The sequence below is a fragment of the Ambystoma mexicanum genome, chromosome 2q (assembly GCF_040938575.1).
Source record: "Ambystoma mexicanum isolate Mex_15411 chromosome 2q, UKY_AmexF1_1, whole genome shotgun sequence".
Classification (NCBI taxonomy): Eukaryota; Metazoa; Chordata; class Amphibia; order Caudata; family Ambystomatidae; genus Ambystoma; species Ambystoma mexicanum.
The window spans coordinates 865,666,917-865,685,862 of record NC_090924.1 but is presented as its reverse complement, the minus strand read 5'-3'; the positions used below and the strand labels follow the sequence as shown (position 1 = coordinate 865,685,862).

At 47.4% G+C, this 18,946-nt stretch overlaps 1 protein-coding gene across 6 annotated transcripts in view; it reads right to left on the bottom strand.

Moving 5' to 3' along the window:
• The window catches only part of MPP7 (MAGUK p55 scaffold protein 7), a 1,979,219-nt gene that overhangs the window by 750,970 nt on the left and 1,209,303 nt on the right, over window positions 1–18,946 (bottom strand). The window lies entirely within an intron of this gene.

Below are 18,946 nucleotides of genomic sequence, written 5' to 3'. Positions count from 1 at the left end.
AATTTGAGAGAAAGAGGCAGAGTGCGAGAAAGAGAAGGACCCTCTGTGTGGAAGGTGCCAAGAAATTATTGCATTTGTTCGATAGGTCATCGAAACATAAGCTATCGGGCCAGGCAGAGGACAAGACTATCGTAATCTATCATATATCTCAACTTGATAAATATCAGAAATAGGAAAAGCTCCCAGAAATGAGTCTCTGAAGCTAGTTAGCTCCATTTAGGAGCAATTATCTCAGCAGCGAGAAATGGTCCTTACTATCCAGAGGCAAAGACTCCAGCAAATCCCAAAGACTTGTACACAAGGAAATGTGATTATTCATGGCCGTTCAAACAAATATATTTCAACATGCAGAGGAGGAGGAGCCATTTTATGCTACTTGTTGACATAAGGTATGTGTTTGGTACAAAGAACAAGCTCCTTAACAGTTGTCAGATAAGCTTTCAATGCCGAACCTATTCGACAGGATTCAAGATAAAAATCCCATCAAGCTGGTAGAAAAGTGACCAGCTAATTTTCTGGATTACTAGGTAGTTACAGGACCCCTATTGGATATTGTTTAAGCAAACTTTTTTTTTTGCAGTAGTAGAGCACCTGAACGCTGCTACGCCATGACAAAGTCACTCAGATATTGTGGTCTGAGTTTGATCCTGGTATGATGTGATCTCAACTTGATTCCATTGCTGCTTCCCTGCCAAAGATTGTCCTGATCGTTCTTCTAATTCTCTTCTTCTTCGCCCAAATATCTCACCTCAAATTGGTGGTAGGCTGCAACAAACCTACATGCCACACACCATGATAAGAACTAAGCAGTTAATCACATTCTCTATCATAGTACATTTTGATCTATGATCCAAGCTCCATTTGGAACTATCCCCAACATCTTAACTGATCCCAAAATGCATACCAACTTCCTCTGGTTGGACATCTTTGATTTAGCTGGCGTTTCACATTTTATTTATACTCACCACAGCACCAGTTTGGCACCAACATCTCAACTACATCGTTCCTTATATGGAAATACCTTCAGGAGCTTTGACTCCTACATATGGCCTCAAAAGATCCTCTTGGAATGGGCATGTCCCATCACACCCATTCCTTCTGGTGCCATTTTGCAGGATTTTCCCCTCTATCCAGCCTGGAGTTATTTTTTCTGACCAGACATCTGGATGCAAAGGCAATGATGGTCTCTGCCATAGTTCTGATCCTGGTTAAAGTTCCACCTATATCCAGGCCTCTCATATCCGTTGTCAGCAAAGTACTGTCACAAAGGTTGAACATGCACACAGTAGGCATGAGGGAGAGACCACCTTAAAATGCATCTTCAAACTACATGGTCACCACACACAGATCATTTTGAATAATGCACTCTCTACATCACACTTTGAAGCAAAGGTTCTTATAAATTGAGAGTGTTACTGGACCCAGGAACAGCCTCAAATATTTTTTGTGAGGGTAGGTGCATCCTTGGCCCCTTCAGCCAAGACCACCTTATCCTGGTTTCTATCACTAACAATACAGACCAAGCACATAACCTTAGATGGGCTGAATGTACACTTTTTCTTCTTAATGGAAAGGCCTGCCTTCCAAAGAATCATTAACATGTAACGCAACACCTTGTTGAAGTCCTTGCTACTCTTCACAAAGATGAATATGTTATGAAGGAAATACTTAAACTACAAATACCCTGGAACAGTTCTTCCATTACCCATTGGAAAACAGCTAATGCAGAGATCAGTCCTAAAATCCCATCCAGCACCAATAACCTCCAACTCTCACATGCCAGTGAATGCAGATTCAACCAAAAGCCGTAATTCAAAGAGGGTAGGTCTTTGCAGAGTCTACTGGAATTATATGTGGGAAACACTGCACCCTCTTTTCTGAGGTTTCATTCTCACAAAACCTCCTTGCTTCTTTTTCCAACGGATGAACAAGTTACTTTCTTACCTGGTAACGTTCTTTCGATGGGATGGTCCGACGACGTATTCCATATCTATGACATGTAATCACCACAGCTGTGCTGCTTCGGAAACTTTTCGGCGTCTGCGTCCTACGTTGATGCGCCGTCGTCGAGGACCTCCTCCGACGTCCGACGTCATCCGATGTGATAAGTAGGACGCACGACGCCCACAGCCTCAGTTGTAGTTTTTTCCCCCAGAACGTGTGACATAAGTCAACTGCCAGTCAGACACAAAGCCTTGCGGAACGTAAGCTGCAATCGCAAAAGAAATTCTGCAGCGGGGAAGGCAGGGCGGGAGCGATATGGAATACGTCGTCGGACCATCCCATCGAAAGAACGTTACCAGGTAAGAAAGTAACTTGTTCTTCGAGGGGATTGGGTCCTCCGACGTATTCCATATCTATGACAGACTCCCAAAGCAGTACCAAAGCAAGGAGGAGGGAAAGAATTTAGAATCAAAATTTAGAATAGCCAATCAAATAGCAGAGCAAAGGACCGCCTTGCCAAAGGCCAGATCCTGTGCTCGGATGGAATCGAGGGAATAGTGACGTACAAATGTATGTACTGAAGCCCAGGTGGCTGCATCACAGATGTTGCGAATAGGAACACCCCTCTGCAGGGCAGTAGACGCAGCCATACCCCTGGTAGAATGGGCCCGCAAGCCAGCCGGTGGATCCTTACCCGCCAAGCGGTAGCACTCCGAGATGGCCAAAATAATCCAGCGAGACAAAGTCTGTTTCGTCACAGCTTGCCCCAAACGCTTTCCAGCGTAACCAATAAAGAGTTGATCATCCACTCTGACCCGGGACATGCGTGAAACATAAAAGCTTAAAGCTCTCCTAGGATCAAGCCTATGGAGCCTCTCCTCTTCCTTACCAGGATGCGGAGGAGGATAGAATGCCGGAAGAACAACCTTCTGGGCCAAATGAAATTCCGTCACTACCTTCGGAAGAAAAGAAGGACGAACTCTAAGGACAACCCTGTCCTTGTTAAATACAGTGAAGGGAGGCTTAACTGAAAGTGCCTGTAACTCACTCACTCTGCGAGCGGAAGTAACCGCAACTAAAAACACAGTTTTCAGAGTTAACAGCCTCAAAGGGCAAGAATGTAAAGGCTCAAACGGAGCACCCATAAGAAACTTGCGGGATGACGGGGACTGGAGGAAATGCGTACAGCAGCGGGAAGGACCACTCCACCACGAACGCGTCTCCTAAGGCTCCTTTTGGAGGAAATTCCCGCGAGCAAAACCTTTCGCACTTCCGGTTGACACTGGAGGCGAAGAGATCCACTTGAGGGGTCCCCCAAAGGGCGAAGATCTCCAGGAGAATCTCCTGAGCCAACTCCCACTCGTGAGAGATCGCGCTCTGCCTGCTCAGAGCGTCCGCCGTCACGTTTTCGGCTCCGGCCAGATGAACTGCCGAGATCGAAACTTCCTGCTGGATGGCCCAGAACTCGGGCTGCATCGCCTCCCTGCACAGAGGAAGTGACCCTGCCCCCCCCTTTTTGTTGAGGTAGTGCATGGCCACTGTGTTGTCCGTCAGGATCAGGACATTCTTCCCTCGCACAGACGGCAGAAAAGCCATCAGGGCTAGCCTGACGGCCTTCAGCTCCAACAGATTGATATGGAGTCTGGACTCCGACGGAGACCAACAACCGCTGACTGTCAGCCCGTTGGCATGAGCTCCAAATCCCGTGAGGGATGCATCCGTCACGATCGTCACCTCCGGCCAGGGAAGCCAAAATGGAGCCCCCCTCATCAAGTTGCCTTCGACGGCCCACCACAGAAGGTCCCGGGCGACCGAGGACGGCACCTGAATCGAGTCCGACATCCTGCCGGAGGACTGCGACCATTGCGTCTTGAGTGCCCACTGCAAAGATCTCATCCGCAGGCGAGCCTCTGGCACCAGAAGAATGCAGGATGCCATGAGGCCGAGCAACCTCAAGAACTCGAACGCTGGGAGCGTCTGGGCATGCTGAAACTTGTGCACCATCTGCTGAATGTGAAGAGCCCTCACCTGGGGAGGAAAACACAGCCCCAGGGAAGTGTCGAGCACTGCTCCGATGTACTGGAGCCGCTGTGTTGGCATCAAATGGGACTTCTGTAAATTGAGGGAGAAGCCCAGCCTGTGAAGGGAGCGACAGGCGACCGACAGATGATCCAGGACTTGCTCGGGAGAGCTCCCCCTGATCAACCAATCGTCCAGGTAGGGGTAGACGTGAATCCCCCCTTGCCTGAGATGCACTGCCACCACCACCATGAGCTTGGTGAAAACCCTCGGGGCGGAGGTCAATCCGAATGGCAGGACCCGAAACTGAAAGTGCGAGTCGCCAACCGCGAACCTCAGGTACTTCTTGTGCTTGGGATGGATCGGCACATGGAAGTAAGCATCCTTGAGGTCGAGTGACACCAACCAGTCCTGAAGCTGAAGGGCCTGGAGGACTTGAGAGAGAGTAACCATCTTGAACTTGTCCTTCCTGAGGAGTTTGTTCAAACCGCGCAAGTCCATGATGGGTCTCAATCCCCCGTCTTTCTACGAAATCAAAAAATAAGGGGAATACCATCACTTGTTCCTCTCCGCTACAGGCACCTGTTCTATGGCGCCTTTCCGCAGCAGGGCTTGAATTTCCTGCGCAAGAGCGGATCCGGACTCTGCAAAGAGAGGTTCCCCGGTGGATTGTCGCGAGGCCTGTGCCGAAAGGGAAGACAGTAGCCATGGTTTATGATCTCCAGAACCCACACATCTGAAGTAATGGCTTGCCACTCTACAAGATGCTGTGCCAGCCTTCCCCCAACCGGCGAACCATGGGACATGGCCTCATGACTGAGTGGGAGCGGCTGCGGTGTTACCTGAGGGCAAAGAGGCAACTGCCCGTTCGGCCTTGGCACCACGGGTACCCTGTCGTCCACCTCTGGTACCCCTGCGTTGGCCTCTGACTGCCAGCTCCTCTCGCTTTACTGAAGGATGAGTAATCGCGAAAGGAACCACCCCTCCACTGCTGTCCCCTAGGACGAAAAGGCGGAGGTTGGCGAACTGCAGCACCCAACGACTTCGCTGCAGCTTTTGAGGTCTGCAACCTCTCAAGGCTCTCGTCAGCCTTGCTGCCAAAAAGGTGTTCACTGTGAAAGGGCATGTTGAGGAGCCGGGACTGCACATAAGAAGCAAACCCTGACTTCCGCAACCACGCAAACCTGCGTATCACAGTGCTCGCCGCCATGGACCTACTGACACATTCAGCTAAATCCAAACCCGACTGAACAGACTCGCACATGGCATCCTTACCATCCTGGACCATAGCAAGGAAACCATCCCGTTCGTCCCCTTCGGGAATATGTTCAGCCGCTAACGCAACACAGTTCCACAGAGTGTGTGTGAAACGAGACAAGGCACAAATGGAGTTGGCCGCCTGAAGCGCCATACCACCAGAAGAAAACACTTTCTTCGCCCAGCCATCAAAAAGTTTGTCGTCCCTATTAGGAGGGATGGTAGGGTACGACACCTGCTTTGCCGGGGCCGTGGCCGCCTGCACCACCAACTCTCCGGAGTGGGGTGCCTGGTCAAGTAGCAGGGGTCGCTACTGGCTTGACGGTATTTTCGCGACAAGGATCTGCCCACCGCCGGGAGGCTCTCCGGAGCAGTCCAAGCCGCCGCCACCCTTCTCTGTAAAGCCATATGGAACGGCAGTACCGGGTCAGTTGGAGGACCAACATCAAGGATGTCAGTTAGATCATCCTGCACAAACTCCCCTGGGGGAGCAGACCATCCCAAGTACTCAGAAACCCTAGCCATAAGGCGCCGGTACGAGGAATCGGCATGAGAGCCAGGCTCAGGCCTATAAAACTCCACCTCCGGAGAGGTGTCCAGTCCACTGGCATCATGCAGTGACTGCCTCAAATCGTCAAACTGACTATGGCCCGAGACAATTTCATCTGGAACCTGACTAGGAACCAGGCCATCAGAATCCTCATCCGCCTCTGAAATAAATTCCAGGTGGCGAAAAGAAGGCACCCGAGAGTGCTTGCTCTTAACCAGAGCCTTCCTAGGGGTTCCCCCGTGCCACGGGGTACTTCCGACACGAAAGGCGTCGAGCGAATCGGCGCCGGCGTCGAGAGAACAGGCATCGGCGCCGAGAGAACAGGCATCGGCGCCGAGAGGATCAGCGTCGGCATCGAGGAAATCGGCGTTGACGTCAGATGCAGCGCCGCCAGCATCGGCGGCGTCGACACAGCCCTCGAAGCCGGAGCCCCGAGCGTGTCCTTCGACGACCTGAGCGTCGACGGCTTCGACAACTTCCTCGGAACCGGAGCCTCGAGAAAGCCTGTCGACGCCCTCGACGCCTCAGACGTCGATGTCTTCCTCGAAGACCTCACAGGTGCACACGGTCTCGAACGCGTCGAGGACCGGGACCTGGAACGGGTACTTCGAGAACGAGTCTCCTTGTCCGAACGGGACCTCTCCCGTGACTCATGCAGACCACTCTTGCGAGCGGTGTCTCTTGACCTCTCACGACCGACCCCACTTGGGGGCGCGGACGTTTTAGTACCCTGCGACTCGAGAATCGCCAGCATTTTCTTCCCGAAGGAAGCCCATTCCTCCGGCGTCGCACGGCTGGTGGGGTAAGCGACGTGCCGGGCAGAGTCCTCCGAAGAGGACCTGGAAGACGACTGGTGTCGGCGCTTCCGAGAATGCCTCGAAGAGGCTGAGGAGTGGCGAGACCGACTCCTAGACGGAGACCCACAAGACTTCTGACGATGACGCGGAGAGTCACCCCTCGAATCATCCGTCGAAAGCCCCGCAGACTTCAACTTCCGGGGCTTGGACACCCGACCTACCGACAACTTCTTCTTACCTTCGCGTAAGGCTTTGGACGTGAGCGACTGGCAGTCGATACAGTCATCCGTGTCGTGGGCCTCCCCGAGGCACCAGAGGCAGGCGTTGTGCGAGTCCGTCACCGACATCTTGGACCCACACTCCCCGCACTTCTTGAAGCCCGGACGCGGGGTCGAAGACGAAGTAGAAGACATCTTCACACGAAGGATTTTCACAAAAACGAACAGGTTCGAAGAACCGAGAAGAACAGAACTCCAAAGAGTCGAGGCGTTAACCGAGATTCACGAAGCAACACGTTCACGGAAAAAAACGGAACTGAGGCTACGGCCGTCGTGCGTCCTACTTATCACATCGGATGACGTCGGAGGATATTCTCGACGACGGCGCATCAACGTCATCGACGCAGGACGCAGACGGCGAAAAAAGTTTCCGAAGCAGCACAGCTGTGGTGATTACATGTCATAGATGTGGAATACGTCGGAGGACCCAATCCCCTCGAAGCACGGGTATGGTTTTGAATTTAGGTGAACGCAAATTAACACATTGTGTAAACATTAACCTTGTGGTTCGAAGTAGTGGTTATGTGTAAGTGTTTGTTATTGGGTTTGTTTTTAGAAAGACGTTCCAGGTTTATGCAGGCCTGATGGAAACACTGGGACCTACATTGGTTTGAATACGTGGCAACACCACAATTGAAGGACTGTTTCTTTTCAGAAGTTTCCAATTGGGAGTGTTACTAAAGAGTTTAGGAGAGACAATTGTGTGTCATCAACCCTGTTGAATGTCAAGCATGTATTGTGTATGATTGAAACATGTTGGGTTTAGGCGTGAACATTATTACGTTTGTTAAAATGTATACTCAATGCTCAGGTGTATCCCTGATTCTGATTCAATTCAAGACAGAGGTATAGGTTATCATAACTTTCAATTTTTTTCAGATTGTAGGATCTCCTTTTATATGTGTAGTTAAAAGTTTGGACACTTCAAAAGTATGTATCCATATAGCTGTGTACAAGTTTTATCAAATTGTGACGCCCTGTATATATTTTGTTGTACTGCAATACATATTATGTGCATTTGTATTTGGATGTTTGAGTAGGCACTACAGGATGAATTGTTGACTTTTGTTTATATTCCAGTGTCAGGGAGCCAAGTCATTTTTCTTTAGTGCTCACTCTGAGCCAAGAACAGCAGCAGACATTTCAGTTTTACGTGGTGCCGACCTTCAAGACTGCTGTACAATTTGACATGGTGTCTGTTTGCGTTAGCCCCACACCACTTAAATCTGGAAGCAAAAGAGCACCAACACGGAAAATGCATATAGCCAACTCACCTTCATATCAAAGTCCATGAAAAATAGAAAACTGCACCCAACCATTGAGAGATAATATCAGGAGAGGCAGGCAACTTAAAAATAGATGACAAGCTCTTACAAAATGTGGTTTAGCACTACACCCTTTAAGGTGCTTCTACCTTGGAGAGCCAATCACAGACTGTGGCTCAATCCTGGACACAGATGCAGACCCTCACAAGAGGTATAGCCTCAAGGGAAGTGCTACATTGTCCACATCACTAGATAAGCCCAAAGCCACAGATAAGCAGTGAGGATGTTTGTGGAAGGATATGGAGAGAGCAGATGGTCAGAGGTGGTAAGAAAAGACAGGAGTCATCAAGAAAGATGCTATAGAGGTCTATACATCAAGCAAAGTTTGGAAAACACCCAGAGGAGGTTTGTAAAGGTCATTACGCAGTTGTAGATAAATCAGGAGGAAGATGGAAAACCTCTCGAGCAGGTTGGGGAAAGCAATTTGGAGGTGCGAGAAAGCCCTTTGGAGAAGGAGGGAAATTAATCAGAAGGAGGTTGGTAAACATCTGGAGGCCCTAGCCAGTAAGATCAGAAAACTATTCATGTGGATGGATAGGATTTTGTCCAAGAAAAGGGTAGGGGAGAGGCACAGACCCGAAAGGACACAGCCCACAGTGAGAGGAGGTACGAGCCAATGGCACAGAAGTGAAGAGAAGCGGGATAAAGTGAGGAGTAGTGAGTTGGTGCAGAGGATTAGAACCTGAACTCAGAGATGGAAGTGGTAGCTCAGAGATGGATGTGGTAGGCGCTTAAAGGAGACAACCTTATAAAGCAGAAAGGCGTGGGAACACCTTTAAGACAGTACTGAGAATCCAGGGACAGAGGGAGGCTGAGGGGCTAGTTCCATGGTGCAGAAACCACTTTAAAACGGGGACTGAAAAACCAGAAACAGAAAGTGAGATAATCGAAGGGCAAAGGAACCCCTTAAACCAAAAACTGAGAAATCCAGGGACGAGGCAGCCTGGGGAAACTAGAGTGGGAAGGCTCTACTCCTCAATTGAGCCACTGGAAGCAGCACTGGGTAGAAGAGCCACCAACTGTGTGGGAACACCTTCAAGTCTGGACCTTTATGTCGTTTGGTTAGTTGACCTAAGATTCAAGAAGACACTGTCAGTTTCTAGATACCCAATAGTTCCCTACTTATTTGTTTGTACATCCCGAGTTCTCGCTCAAATAAAGACTTTGTTTCAAAGTTGCATATCCATCTTGTTCTCCTTGATCCCCCATCCAGTTCATGATGTCTTGACATTCTATTATTAGTATACTACCCAACAAATATTTAATTTTATAATGCTTATAAAAATACACTACAAGATGTTTTGCCTGGTTTTAGGAGAGACACAAGCACATTTTTTATTTTTTTTACAACTACTTGCGAGCATAGCAAAAACAAAGGAAAGGACTAAAGCATTTTTTCTTTTAACTTGTCTATTTTACACAAGCCCAGACAATAAAATTTGGGAAAGCAGCAACTGCTCAAAGTGTTTTACCACAAACAGTAAAAATGACTTCAAACAATGTACCATCTTTATTGCAAAATTCAAACCTTCAGACTTTGCCATCAGAATAATAATAAGCTCCAGGCTTGCAAGCTTTAGCAAGTAGGCACGCAAGTGGCATCAGTGACCATTGGAAAGGTAACGTGAAACTGTGTATAATGCAACTGGGTGATCCCCCTCATGACGTGGCAGGGCATCAATGATGGTTGCAGTAAATGGGAGTAGTTGAAAACTTTGGACCCAATAGTATCCTATACAGTTCTAAGGAGATTAGAACATGGCAATGCATAACTGAACATAGCTGAACGGTCCGATTCTTTCTTTCCTGCTTCCTCTGCATTTTCTTACACATATCCTGAACACTAAACTAGTTCAGAATTCAAACAACATATTCATCTACCACTCACCTACGGCACGTCTATTGCTTGCCCAAAGGTTGCACCCATATGTACATGCCGTCTGCATGGCAGACATGAATGCTGGGCACATAATATAGCTACATTTCAGCATGGAGAAGGGGGTTGAGGACTGCCAATAAAATCAGCACCAAATTGGCCAGCACAGAGCACATACTTGAAAAAAGTTAGCTAACTGACCTATTCATGCTCCAACACAAAAACAAAGTGCTGTACCTCAGGTAACGGGCAAAATACGGCATGCAGAAGCAAGTGCTGTAACTATAGAAGGGGCTATTAATGACACCATGCCTAATGCCCATAAATGGAGAATGGTAAAATGAGTTTGTGAATCTGGAACTAAGTGGTTTTTGGATGGGATAGGAGGGAAATATGGGACACGTGGGGTTACGGAGGTAAAGTAGGGAACATTTTGAAGTGGAGCAAGAACCGGAAATGAAGAGACGCACGGCAAGGAACAAAGCCAGATCAATCTCTAAGTAGGTTGAACAAAAACAAAAGAAGAAAACACGGACTGGCTTCCATCCGACCAGGGGTTAGACGAAGGATATGAATTATAGGGTCTGGAGGAAGTCCATGTCAAACCTGAAGCAGATGCTATTGTATGGTGAAAGGGTCATTGGGTTCTCTCGAAAATACATATAAAAGAAGTGAAGGGAGAAAAAGCAAATAATTACAGGAAGAAAATAGGGTCTCAGAAAGAGATCCGCTGGATTTGACTGCAAACCAATACAATGAGTTTGAGATGCTAAATGAGGAATACTGCCAAAGGTGAAGTTACAACTCGAAAACCATACTCCTCATTCCAACTGGAAAATGTGGCAAGAAATCACAATATTGACTTTGATAAAGAAGACAATTTGCAAAACACCCCCTAGTACTGTAGTAATGACATGAGGCCAAAGAACAAGTTACTTACCAACTATAACATTCTTTCGACTGGATGTTCCTCCCATGTATTCCTCATCTATGATATTCGTCTCTCGCCAGATTCGGAGAAATAAATCTCAGCAGAGGGCGCTGTGCACAAGGTTGTGGTGTTGATGTCCCTCAACGGTCTCCATAGCATGTCAACGTCACCAGCAGTATAAGTAGCTTGTGCTGCGCCAGTTGGCTTCAGTTCTGTCTTTTAGAATAATCTATTAATCATTCAGTTGTGCCTCAGACTGTAAGCTCTTTGTGAACGTAGAGTGTAAATCATGTAAATTGTACAGCGGGGAAGGATGGAAGGGGCGTTGATGAATACGTGGGAGGAACATCCAGTCGAAAGAACGTTACAGTTGGTAAGTAACTTGTTCTTTGAATGGATTGTGTCCTCCCACGTATTCCTCATCTATGATAGACTCCCATAGCAGTGGTCATTTAGGAGGTGGGAGTACTATTTAGTGTTATCATGGACAGAATGAAGTACAGCTTTTGCAAACAATCCCTCATGGGAAGAAGAGGCATCTAACCAGTAATGCTTAACAAACAATATGGCTTTATGCCCATGTTGCAGCTGAACAGATATCAACTACAGGAACTCCCCTCTGAAGAGCTGTGGAATTTGCCATACCCCTCGTGGAATGGGCTCGAAAGCCCTTCCGGCGGGTCTTTCCCAGCTAACCTGTAACACTCCACAATAACCAAAGTAATCCAGCGGGATATAGTTTGTTTTGTCACAGCTAATCCCAATTTATGACCATTATATCCCACAAAAAATTGGTCATCCTTGCGCAATTTTGACATTCTTGAGATATAACAACTCAGAGTGCTTTTTGGGTCGAGTCTGTGTAATCTCTCCTCTTCTTTGCCCAAATGAGGAGGAGGGTCTAAGGCTGGGAGTTTTATTTTTTGTGACAAGTGAAAGTGAGAAACTACTTTCTGCAAGAAAGAAGGTTAACTCCAAGTACCACCTTGTCCTTGTGAAAGGTAGTATCCAGAGGTTTGCATGAGAGAGCCTGTAACTCACTAACTCTGCTGGCTGATGTTAAAGCCACAAGGCGGCCAGTTTTAAGTGTTAAAAGCCTTAAAAGGACAGGTATGTAAAGGCGCAAAAGTTATATAAGTCAGGAATTTCAACACAATATTAAAATCCCAAGCAGGGACATGAAATGGTACTGGAGAGTACACATTATTGGGCCCTTTCAAAAATTGGACAATTAATGGAATCTTGAAATAGGAAACCTCCTCCGAGGAGCACTTAAAGATGGAAAGCGCTGCCAGGTATCTCTTTATTGTGCCAATCTGGAGCCCCAGATTGGCCCGATGTAACAGAAAAGATAGCACCATAGGAGTGCCACACTGGAAAGGGTCCACATTCTTCTCCTTGCACCAGGTACTGAATTTATTCCAACACCACCGGTACAAGGATTTAGTTGCTGGCCTTCTGACCGAAAGCAAAATCTCCATTACGTCATCCGGGAAGTCCCAATCTTTATATCTCAACCTCTCAGAAACCATGCGTGAAGGTAGAGTGTCTTGATCTCTGGATGGAGAACCCGACCTTCCTCTTGCGAGAGAAGATCCTCTCTTTGTGGAAGAGGTATTGGAGGGCAGATGGACATGTCCAGAAGGTCTGGGTACCACGTCCTCCTGGCCAATTAGGATCATGGTTTTCCTGAACTTTCTCAACCTCCTGATTACGTAAGGAATCGCAGGGATTGAAGGAACGCGTACAGAAGTGGAAACTCCCAGTCTACCACAAACGTGTCTCCTAGAACTCCTCTCAGAGGAAATTCCATTGAGCAGTACAGTTCAAACTTCCGGTTGGCACCGGTCGCAAACCGATTCACCTGAGGGGTTCCCCAAAGGGTGAAGATCTCTTGAAGGACTTCCTGAGCTAGATCCCACTCGTGGGAGACTGCTCTGCCTGCTCACAGCATCCGCCGCTGTGTTCTGCTCTCCGGCTAGGTGAACTGCAGACAGAGAGATTCATTCTTGTATTGCCCAGAACCAGAGGTGCATTGCCTCTCTGCACGGTGGTAGTGACCCTACTCCTCTCTTGTTGAGATAGCACATGGCCACTGTGTTGTCTGTCATTATCAGGACATTCCTTCCCCGTACAGAGGGCCGGAAGGCCTTCAGCGCTAGTCTGATTGCCCTCAGCTCCAAAAGGTTGATGTGTAGTTTGGACTCCGATGGAGACCAACGTCTGCTGATTGTCAGATCGTTGGTGTGGGCTTCCCACCCCGTGAGTGAGGCGTCCGTCACCACTGTTATCTCCGGCCATGGCTGCCAACAATCCTTTGAGGATATTGTCGTTGCAAGCCCACCATAGAAGGTCCTGAGCAACTGTGCTCGGAACTTGCAGAAGATCCGACATATTCCCAGAGAATTGGGATCCTCAACCGGGCCTCTGGCACCAGAAAAATGTAGGATGCCATGAGACCAGGCAACCTCAGAAAATCGATCGGTCGGCAGATGCTCGACATTCTGGGATTTTGTTACCATATGCAGAATGGGATGAGCTCTCACCTCGGGAGACGAGGCTTTCCCCGAGGAAGTATCCAGGACTGCTCTGATCAACTGAAGTCTTTGGAATGTTATCATATGCGACTTCTTGTAATTGAGGGAGAAGCCGAGTCTGTGTAGGGAATGGTAGGTGATTGAGAGATGTTCCTGAGCTTGTTCGGGGGAACGCGCCCTGATCAACCAATCGTCCAGGTAGGGGTAGACGTGAATCCCCCCCTTCCCTGAGACTCGCTGCCACAACCGCCATCAGTTTGGTGAAAACCTTTGGGGCAGAGGTCAGCCCGAATGACAGAACTAGAAACTGAAAGTGAGAACCACCAACCGCAAACCTCAGGTACTTTGTGATTGAGATGGATTGGCACATGAAAGTAAGCATCCTGAAGGTCCAATGAGACCAACCAGTCTTGGAGTTGGAGAGTGAAGGATTTGAGAAAGGGTTACCATCTTGAACTTGTCCTTCTTGAGGAACTTGTTCAAGTTTCATAAGTCCAAGATGGGTCTCAATCCTCGGTCCTTCTTTGGAATAAGAAAGTAAGGGGAGTTCAACCCTTGTTCCTCTCAGCTACAGGTACATGTTTTATTGCAACTTTCTCTAGCAGGGTTAAGATTTCCAGCAACATGAGTGGATCTGGAAATTTGACAGAGTTGGTTCCCAGTGGATGGTTCTGAGGCCTTTTTAGGAAGGGAAGGCAGTAACCTTGAGCTACGGTTTCCAGTGCCCAAGCATCTAAAGTAATGCCCCGCCATTCATTCAGATGCTTAGAGATTCTGACTCCCACCGCAGTCTTGTGTGACAAGGTCTCAGTGATTTGGAGGCGGCTGCAGGAGCATCTGAGGGCAAAGATGCCACTGCTGAGGCTGACCACGAGGGAAATATATTTCAACTTTCTGCGCGGCCTGTGCATTTCCTCTACCAAATGCGGAATAGTATTGAAAAGAATGACCTCTCCAGGAAAATGAGCCCGAATAAGGTTTTTGAGGCTGTCGCATAGAGGCGGTAAGGGACTTAGCCGCCGCCTTGGAGGTCTGCAGTTTCTCTAAGCTCTCATCAGCTTTACTGCCGAACAGCCTCGAGCCGTCGAAAGGCAAGTTGAGTAGTCTGGCCTGCACGTCCGGTGCAAACCCAGACTTCCTCAACCACACAAATCTGCGCAGTACTGTGCTTGCAACCATGGATCTGCTGATGCTGCGAGCAGTATCCAGTCCTGATTGGAGACACTCTACCATTGCTATTTTTAACAATATTCAGAAAGCCTTCCCTTTCTTCGCCTTCTGGAATAGGTTCAGCCGCCGCCGTAACACAATCCCAAAGGGTAGGGTGAACCGGACCATGGTAAAGGTAACATTAGAGGACTTATGAGCCATACTGCCTGGGGTAAACACCTTGCTAGCCCAAGCGTCCACTTTCTTACCTCTATCCGGGGGGATAGATGGATAGGCTGATTGTCTTGTGAAGTTGCAGCTTGGACCACTAGGCTCTCAGGCATAGGGTGCTTACTAAGATAATCAGGGTCACAGATTGCGGGTCTATATTTTTTCGGAAGGTTCTTATTGACCGCTGACCCAGATTCAGGAGCCTCCTGTACCCAGAGTCTGCATGTTCTTCAGGATCAGGTTTTGGAAATTCTAACTCTTGTGACGTATCAATGCCACTGGCAGAGTGAAGGGTGTCACAATGATCTCTCATTCTGGACTCAGGGTCAATCAATTCCTCTGGTACATCTCTAGTACCAACCTTTACTCCCAATGGAGAAATATCATCCTCTGAGGCACTTTCCTCCTCAAAAATAGAGGACATACACTTAAAAAAAAGTCTGATCTTGGTAAAGGTGTGTACCTTTTTTCTCTTTCTCTTGAATTTGCCTCGAGGGAATTGAAGGAATGTTCGAAGAAGTTGAGGACGTCTTTGATAACCGAGTCAATGTCTCCTTAGGCTTCGAAGCAATCGGCCCCGATGGTGTCGAACTCGTCAAATGCTTCGACGGTTCATGCTTCTTAGCCGGTGTCTGAGAATCACTCGACTGTCAAGGAACCTTTGACGTTTTAACGTCGGGTTGAGAATGTCGAGTCTCCACCTTACTACTGGTCTTAACCGAAGTAGTTTCTGACCTTCCTGCATCGTCCAAAGGAGCAACCGGGGTCTAGCTCTGACTAGGCTTCTTTGACGGGGATCGTGCCGCATTCTCAAAGACCTTCATCGTGTGCACTCTAAATTCTTCCCATTTTCTAGGGGAATCCGACCTAGTCAGACATTGTATGACCTTGGTAGAGGTATTTGACGAAGAAGAGGGAAACCGACGTCTCTTCGCCTTCTTGGAAGAAGACGAAGAACGTCTCGATCAACTCCTAGTACAAGATCTCTGAGTGCTTGTGCCGATCCGAGTCTTTGAACTCACCGGACTCACCGGACTTACTATGCTTCTTAGAAGAGGCCTTCGAAGAGACCTTAGAAGCTTCCCACCCCACCGCCAATTTACCTTTTCATTCACGAAGAGCTTTTTCCATCATCGACTGACAGGAGCCACAGTCGCTAGTTCGATGGTCCAAACCTAAACACCAAAAGGCAGACACAGTGAGGGGCTGTGATCAACATTTTAGAACCGCAGTCGATACACTTTTTAAACCCCATCTTAGGAGTGGAAGGGGTTGAAGATGACATTTTCCTGAGGAAAATACGAAGCACGCCGTTAACCTGATTGCGAAGCTATCGGAACAACGGAAATGTAGCCAACAGGCGCAGCACAAGCTACTTATACTGCTATTGACGTCGACACGGTACGGAGACCGTTGAGGGGCATCGACGCCACAACCTCGTGGACAGCACCCTCTGGCGAGAATATTTTTTTCCGAAGCAGGAAACCTGACGAAATACGAATAACAGAGGAATATGTGAGAGGAGACAATCCATTCGAAACCAAGTTTCCTGAAGTAATATAATCACGTTCCTGCGTTGTTACAATGAGATCCTCAGGAACTAGTAAAACAAAATAAAAAAGACTGGAGAAGCTGGAGAATCTTGGCAGTTTGTAATGCATTCACTTGGTTATCAATTGTAGATGATTTGGCCACCATACAGAGACTGATAATCTGGTCTACCTAAAATTGTGACATTACCAGAATATATTTTAGTGATTTGCTGTACCCTTTTCCTCGCTTCCAGTCAATCAGTAAGTATATGAGCAGATATGGTTAGGATTGTCTTACCTTTTCCTTATTGTGATTTGTAGAACCTATTTGTTAAGATAGACTCTGTTTGAGATATTGCAAATTATTCTCTTTTTACAATATTAATTTGTCAAGGAATGCATTTTCGTAACATGGTGCATGACATGGTTAGTTTTCCATTCCCCTCCATTTTAAAAGCAATTCTATATTTTTTTACAGTTATAGATTGAATCATTTAATTTATTTGATTCATGTTTTCCGAAGGGAACATTTGCATAATGCTGTGAGTGTCTTAATTAACTACGGCAATGGGCAGAACATACCTTCAAAGTCAGGATGAACATGCATGCCCTTAGCACCAACAGTTAATGGCAAAATGGAAGCCAGGAAGGAAATAATCTTTTCTCAGTTTTGAATTGCGTTAACTATCTACTTATTTTCAGAAAACTGTCCCTTTAAAACACAGTGGAAAATGCTTTTTCAACGATTTTGAACTAAGCAACTGTAGGGACAAGACCATCCGGCTTGATCAAATAAATGTTTTGTTACTACCAAATAGACATGCATACTGTGCAAACCTTTGAGGTTGTTGGGGTACCATAGCACATATATTGAGCTACCAATTTCACCTATAAGCACTCCATGGCGGTTCACCAACTGGGGGCATGAGTGCACCTCCTCACATCTCTGAAGCAGAGGTTGCTGAATTTGATAAATCAGTAAAGTTTTACAAAATGACACTGAGCCTCCTACATGCTAAACAGTGATAGTAATACAAGGAGGTGGTAATATGATGCACTGTACAAGTGTGATGGGGTACAGGTCTGTGCAGCACCCATCAAATATGGGCCACAGTGGCATACGGCAAGGGGGGCAAGGTCTCTGGAGCATCGCAATGAATAGCTGCCTGGGCACGATCATTATGCCCCAACAGTCCTGCAGGACAGTACTTGCTGCTACCGCCTGATCAGATCTCAAATGTAAGGGATGGGGTCTGCGAGCCTCACTGACCCTACCCATGATGAAACATTTGGCACCCTTTGTTTTGGGCTTGAAGGATCTCTGGGGATCTGGGTTGCCCGATGCAAAGCTATGGGATACCCGGAGAAGCTAAAAAGCGATTCTCCAGAGCACCAGACGACCTTGTCCCAGGTCTTCATGTTTGCCATCCCCCTAGATAAAGGTTGATCAAATCCCCCAGAATATGTACACATCATGTGGGGAAAATGAGCCTTGGTCCACTCCCAACATTCTGCGATGCCTTTCACTACATAATATATACACTGCCTCCCTCCCCTCACAGAAACCAGTGTGACGAATGTTACAGTTTGCGGTGGCATCCCGATTTGCGAGTCCAGCACACACTCCTGTCGTGGCTCTCGGTTCACACATTGACCATGCTCACTCCGCTAGCAAGCTGCTGGGCTCCCGCACAGCACCACTGGAAAGAAATACCTTCGGGTCTGGCATGCATTATAAATAAACAAACAAACCAAACCTGCACTGCACTTCCGAGCTATGGCCACAATTCCACTTTTTGCCCAGCGGCAAAGGGGTGGTGCAGCTATTTAAGCCCATGACCACTGCTGCACACTTACTAATTGGAAGCAATTACCAACAGCAAGAAAATAATTGGAAATTACATGCCCTGATTGAGAGGGTGGACGTGAAACACAAGGGAAGGCCAAGGAATCTAAGGGAGACTTATAACTGATGGATCCAAGAACACAACAAAATTACATTTTGTAAAAATTGTTAACGCAAGTCAGGATGAGTTTGGGATATACTATAAGGATTAAGGAATATTTTATAACATCACTGTATATGCATGTCTAAGAATAGTCTAAGCCAGTGATCCCGAACGTGTAGATCGGGAACAACATGTTGCTTGCAGCACCCTAAATTGTTGCTTGCCAGTTGCTCTGGACCATGGTGTGGAGGCACAGAAGAAGGCGATGAAGGGATGAGACCTCAGTAGCAGAATAGCCAGGAGAGTGTCATTGACTGTGGAAAAAGTTGGCAAATGAGCCTGCTGTGGCTCCTGCTGGCTTATTTATGTAAATGCAAGATTTGAGCTTGTTACCACCATGTTATTTTTCAGTAAATGTCCCAATTATAGAAGTGTCTTTGTTAAAACCCTGTCATCGTCAGAGCCGACAATAAGAAAAATAATTGAACCATGTTCCCATGTTTGTGTCCTGGAGAAAATGGTTATATTCGGTTCCTTTGTGCAGCAAGTAGGAGGATTATGGACAAATGTG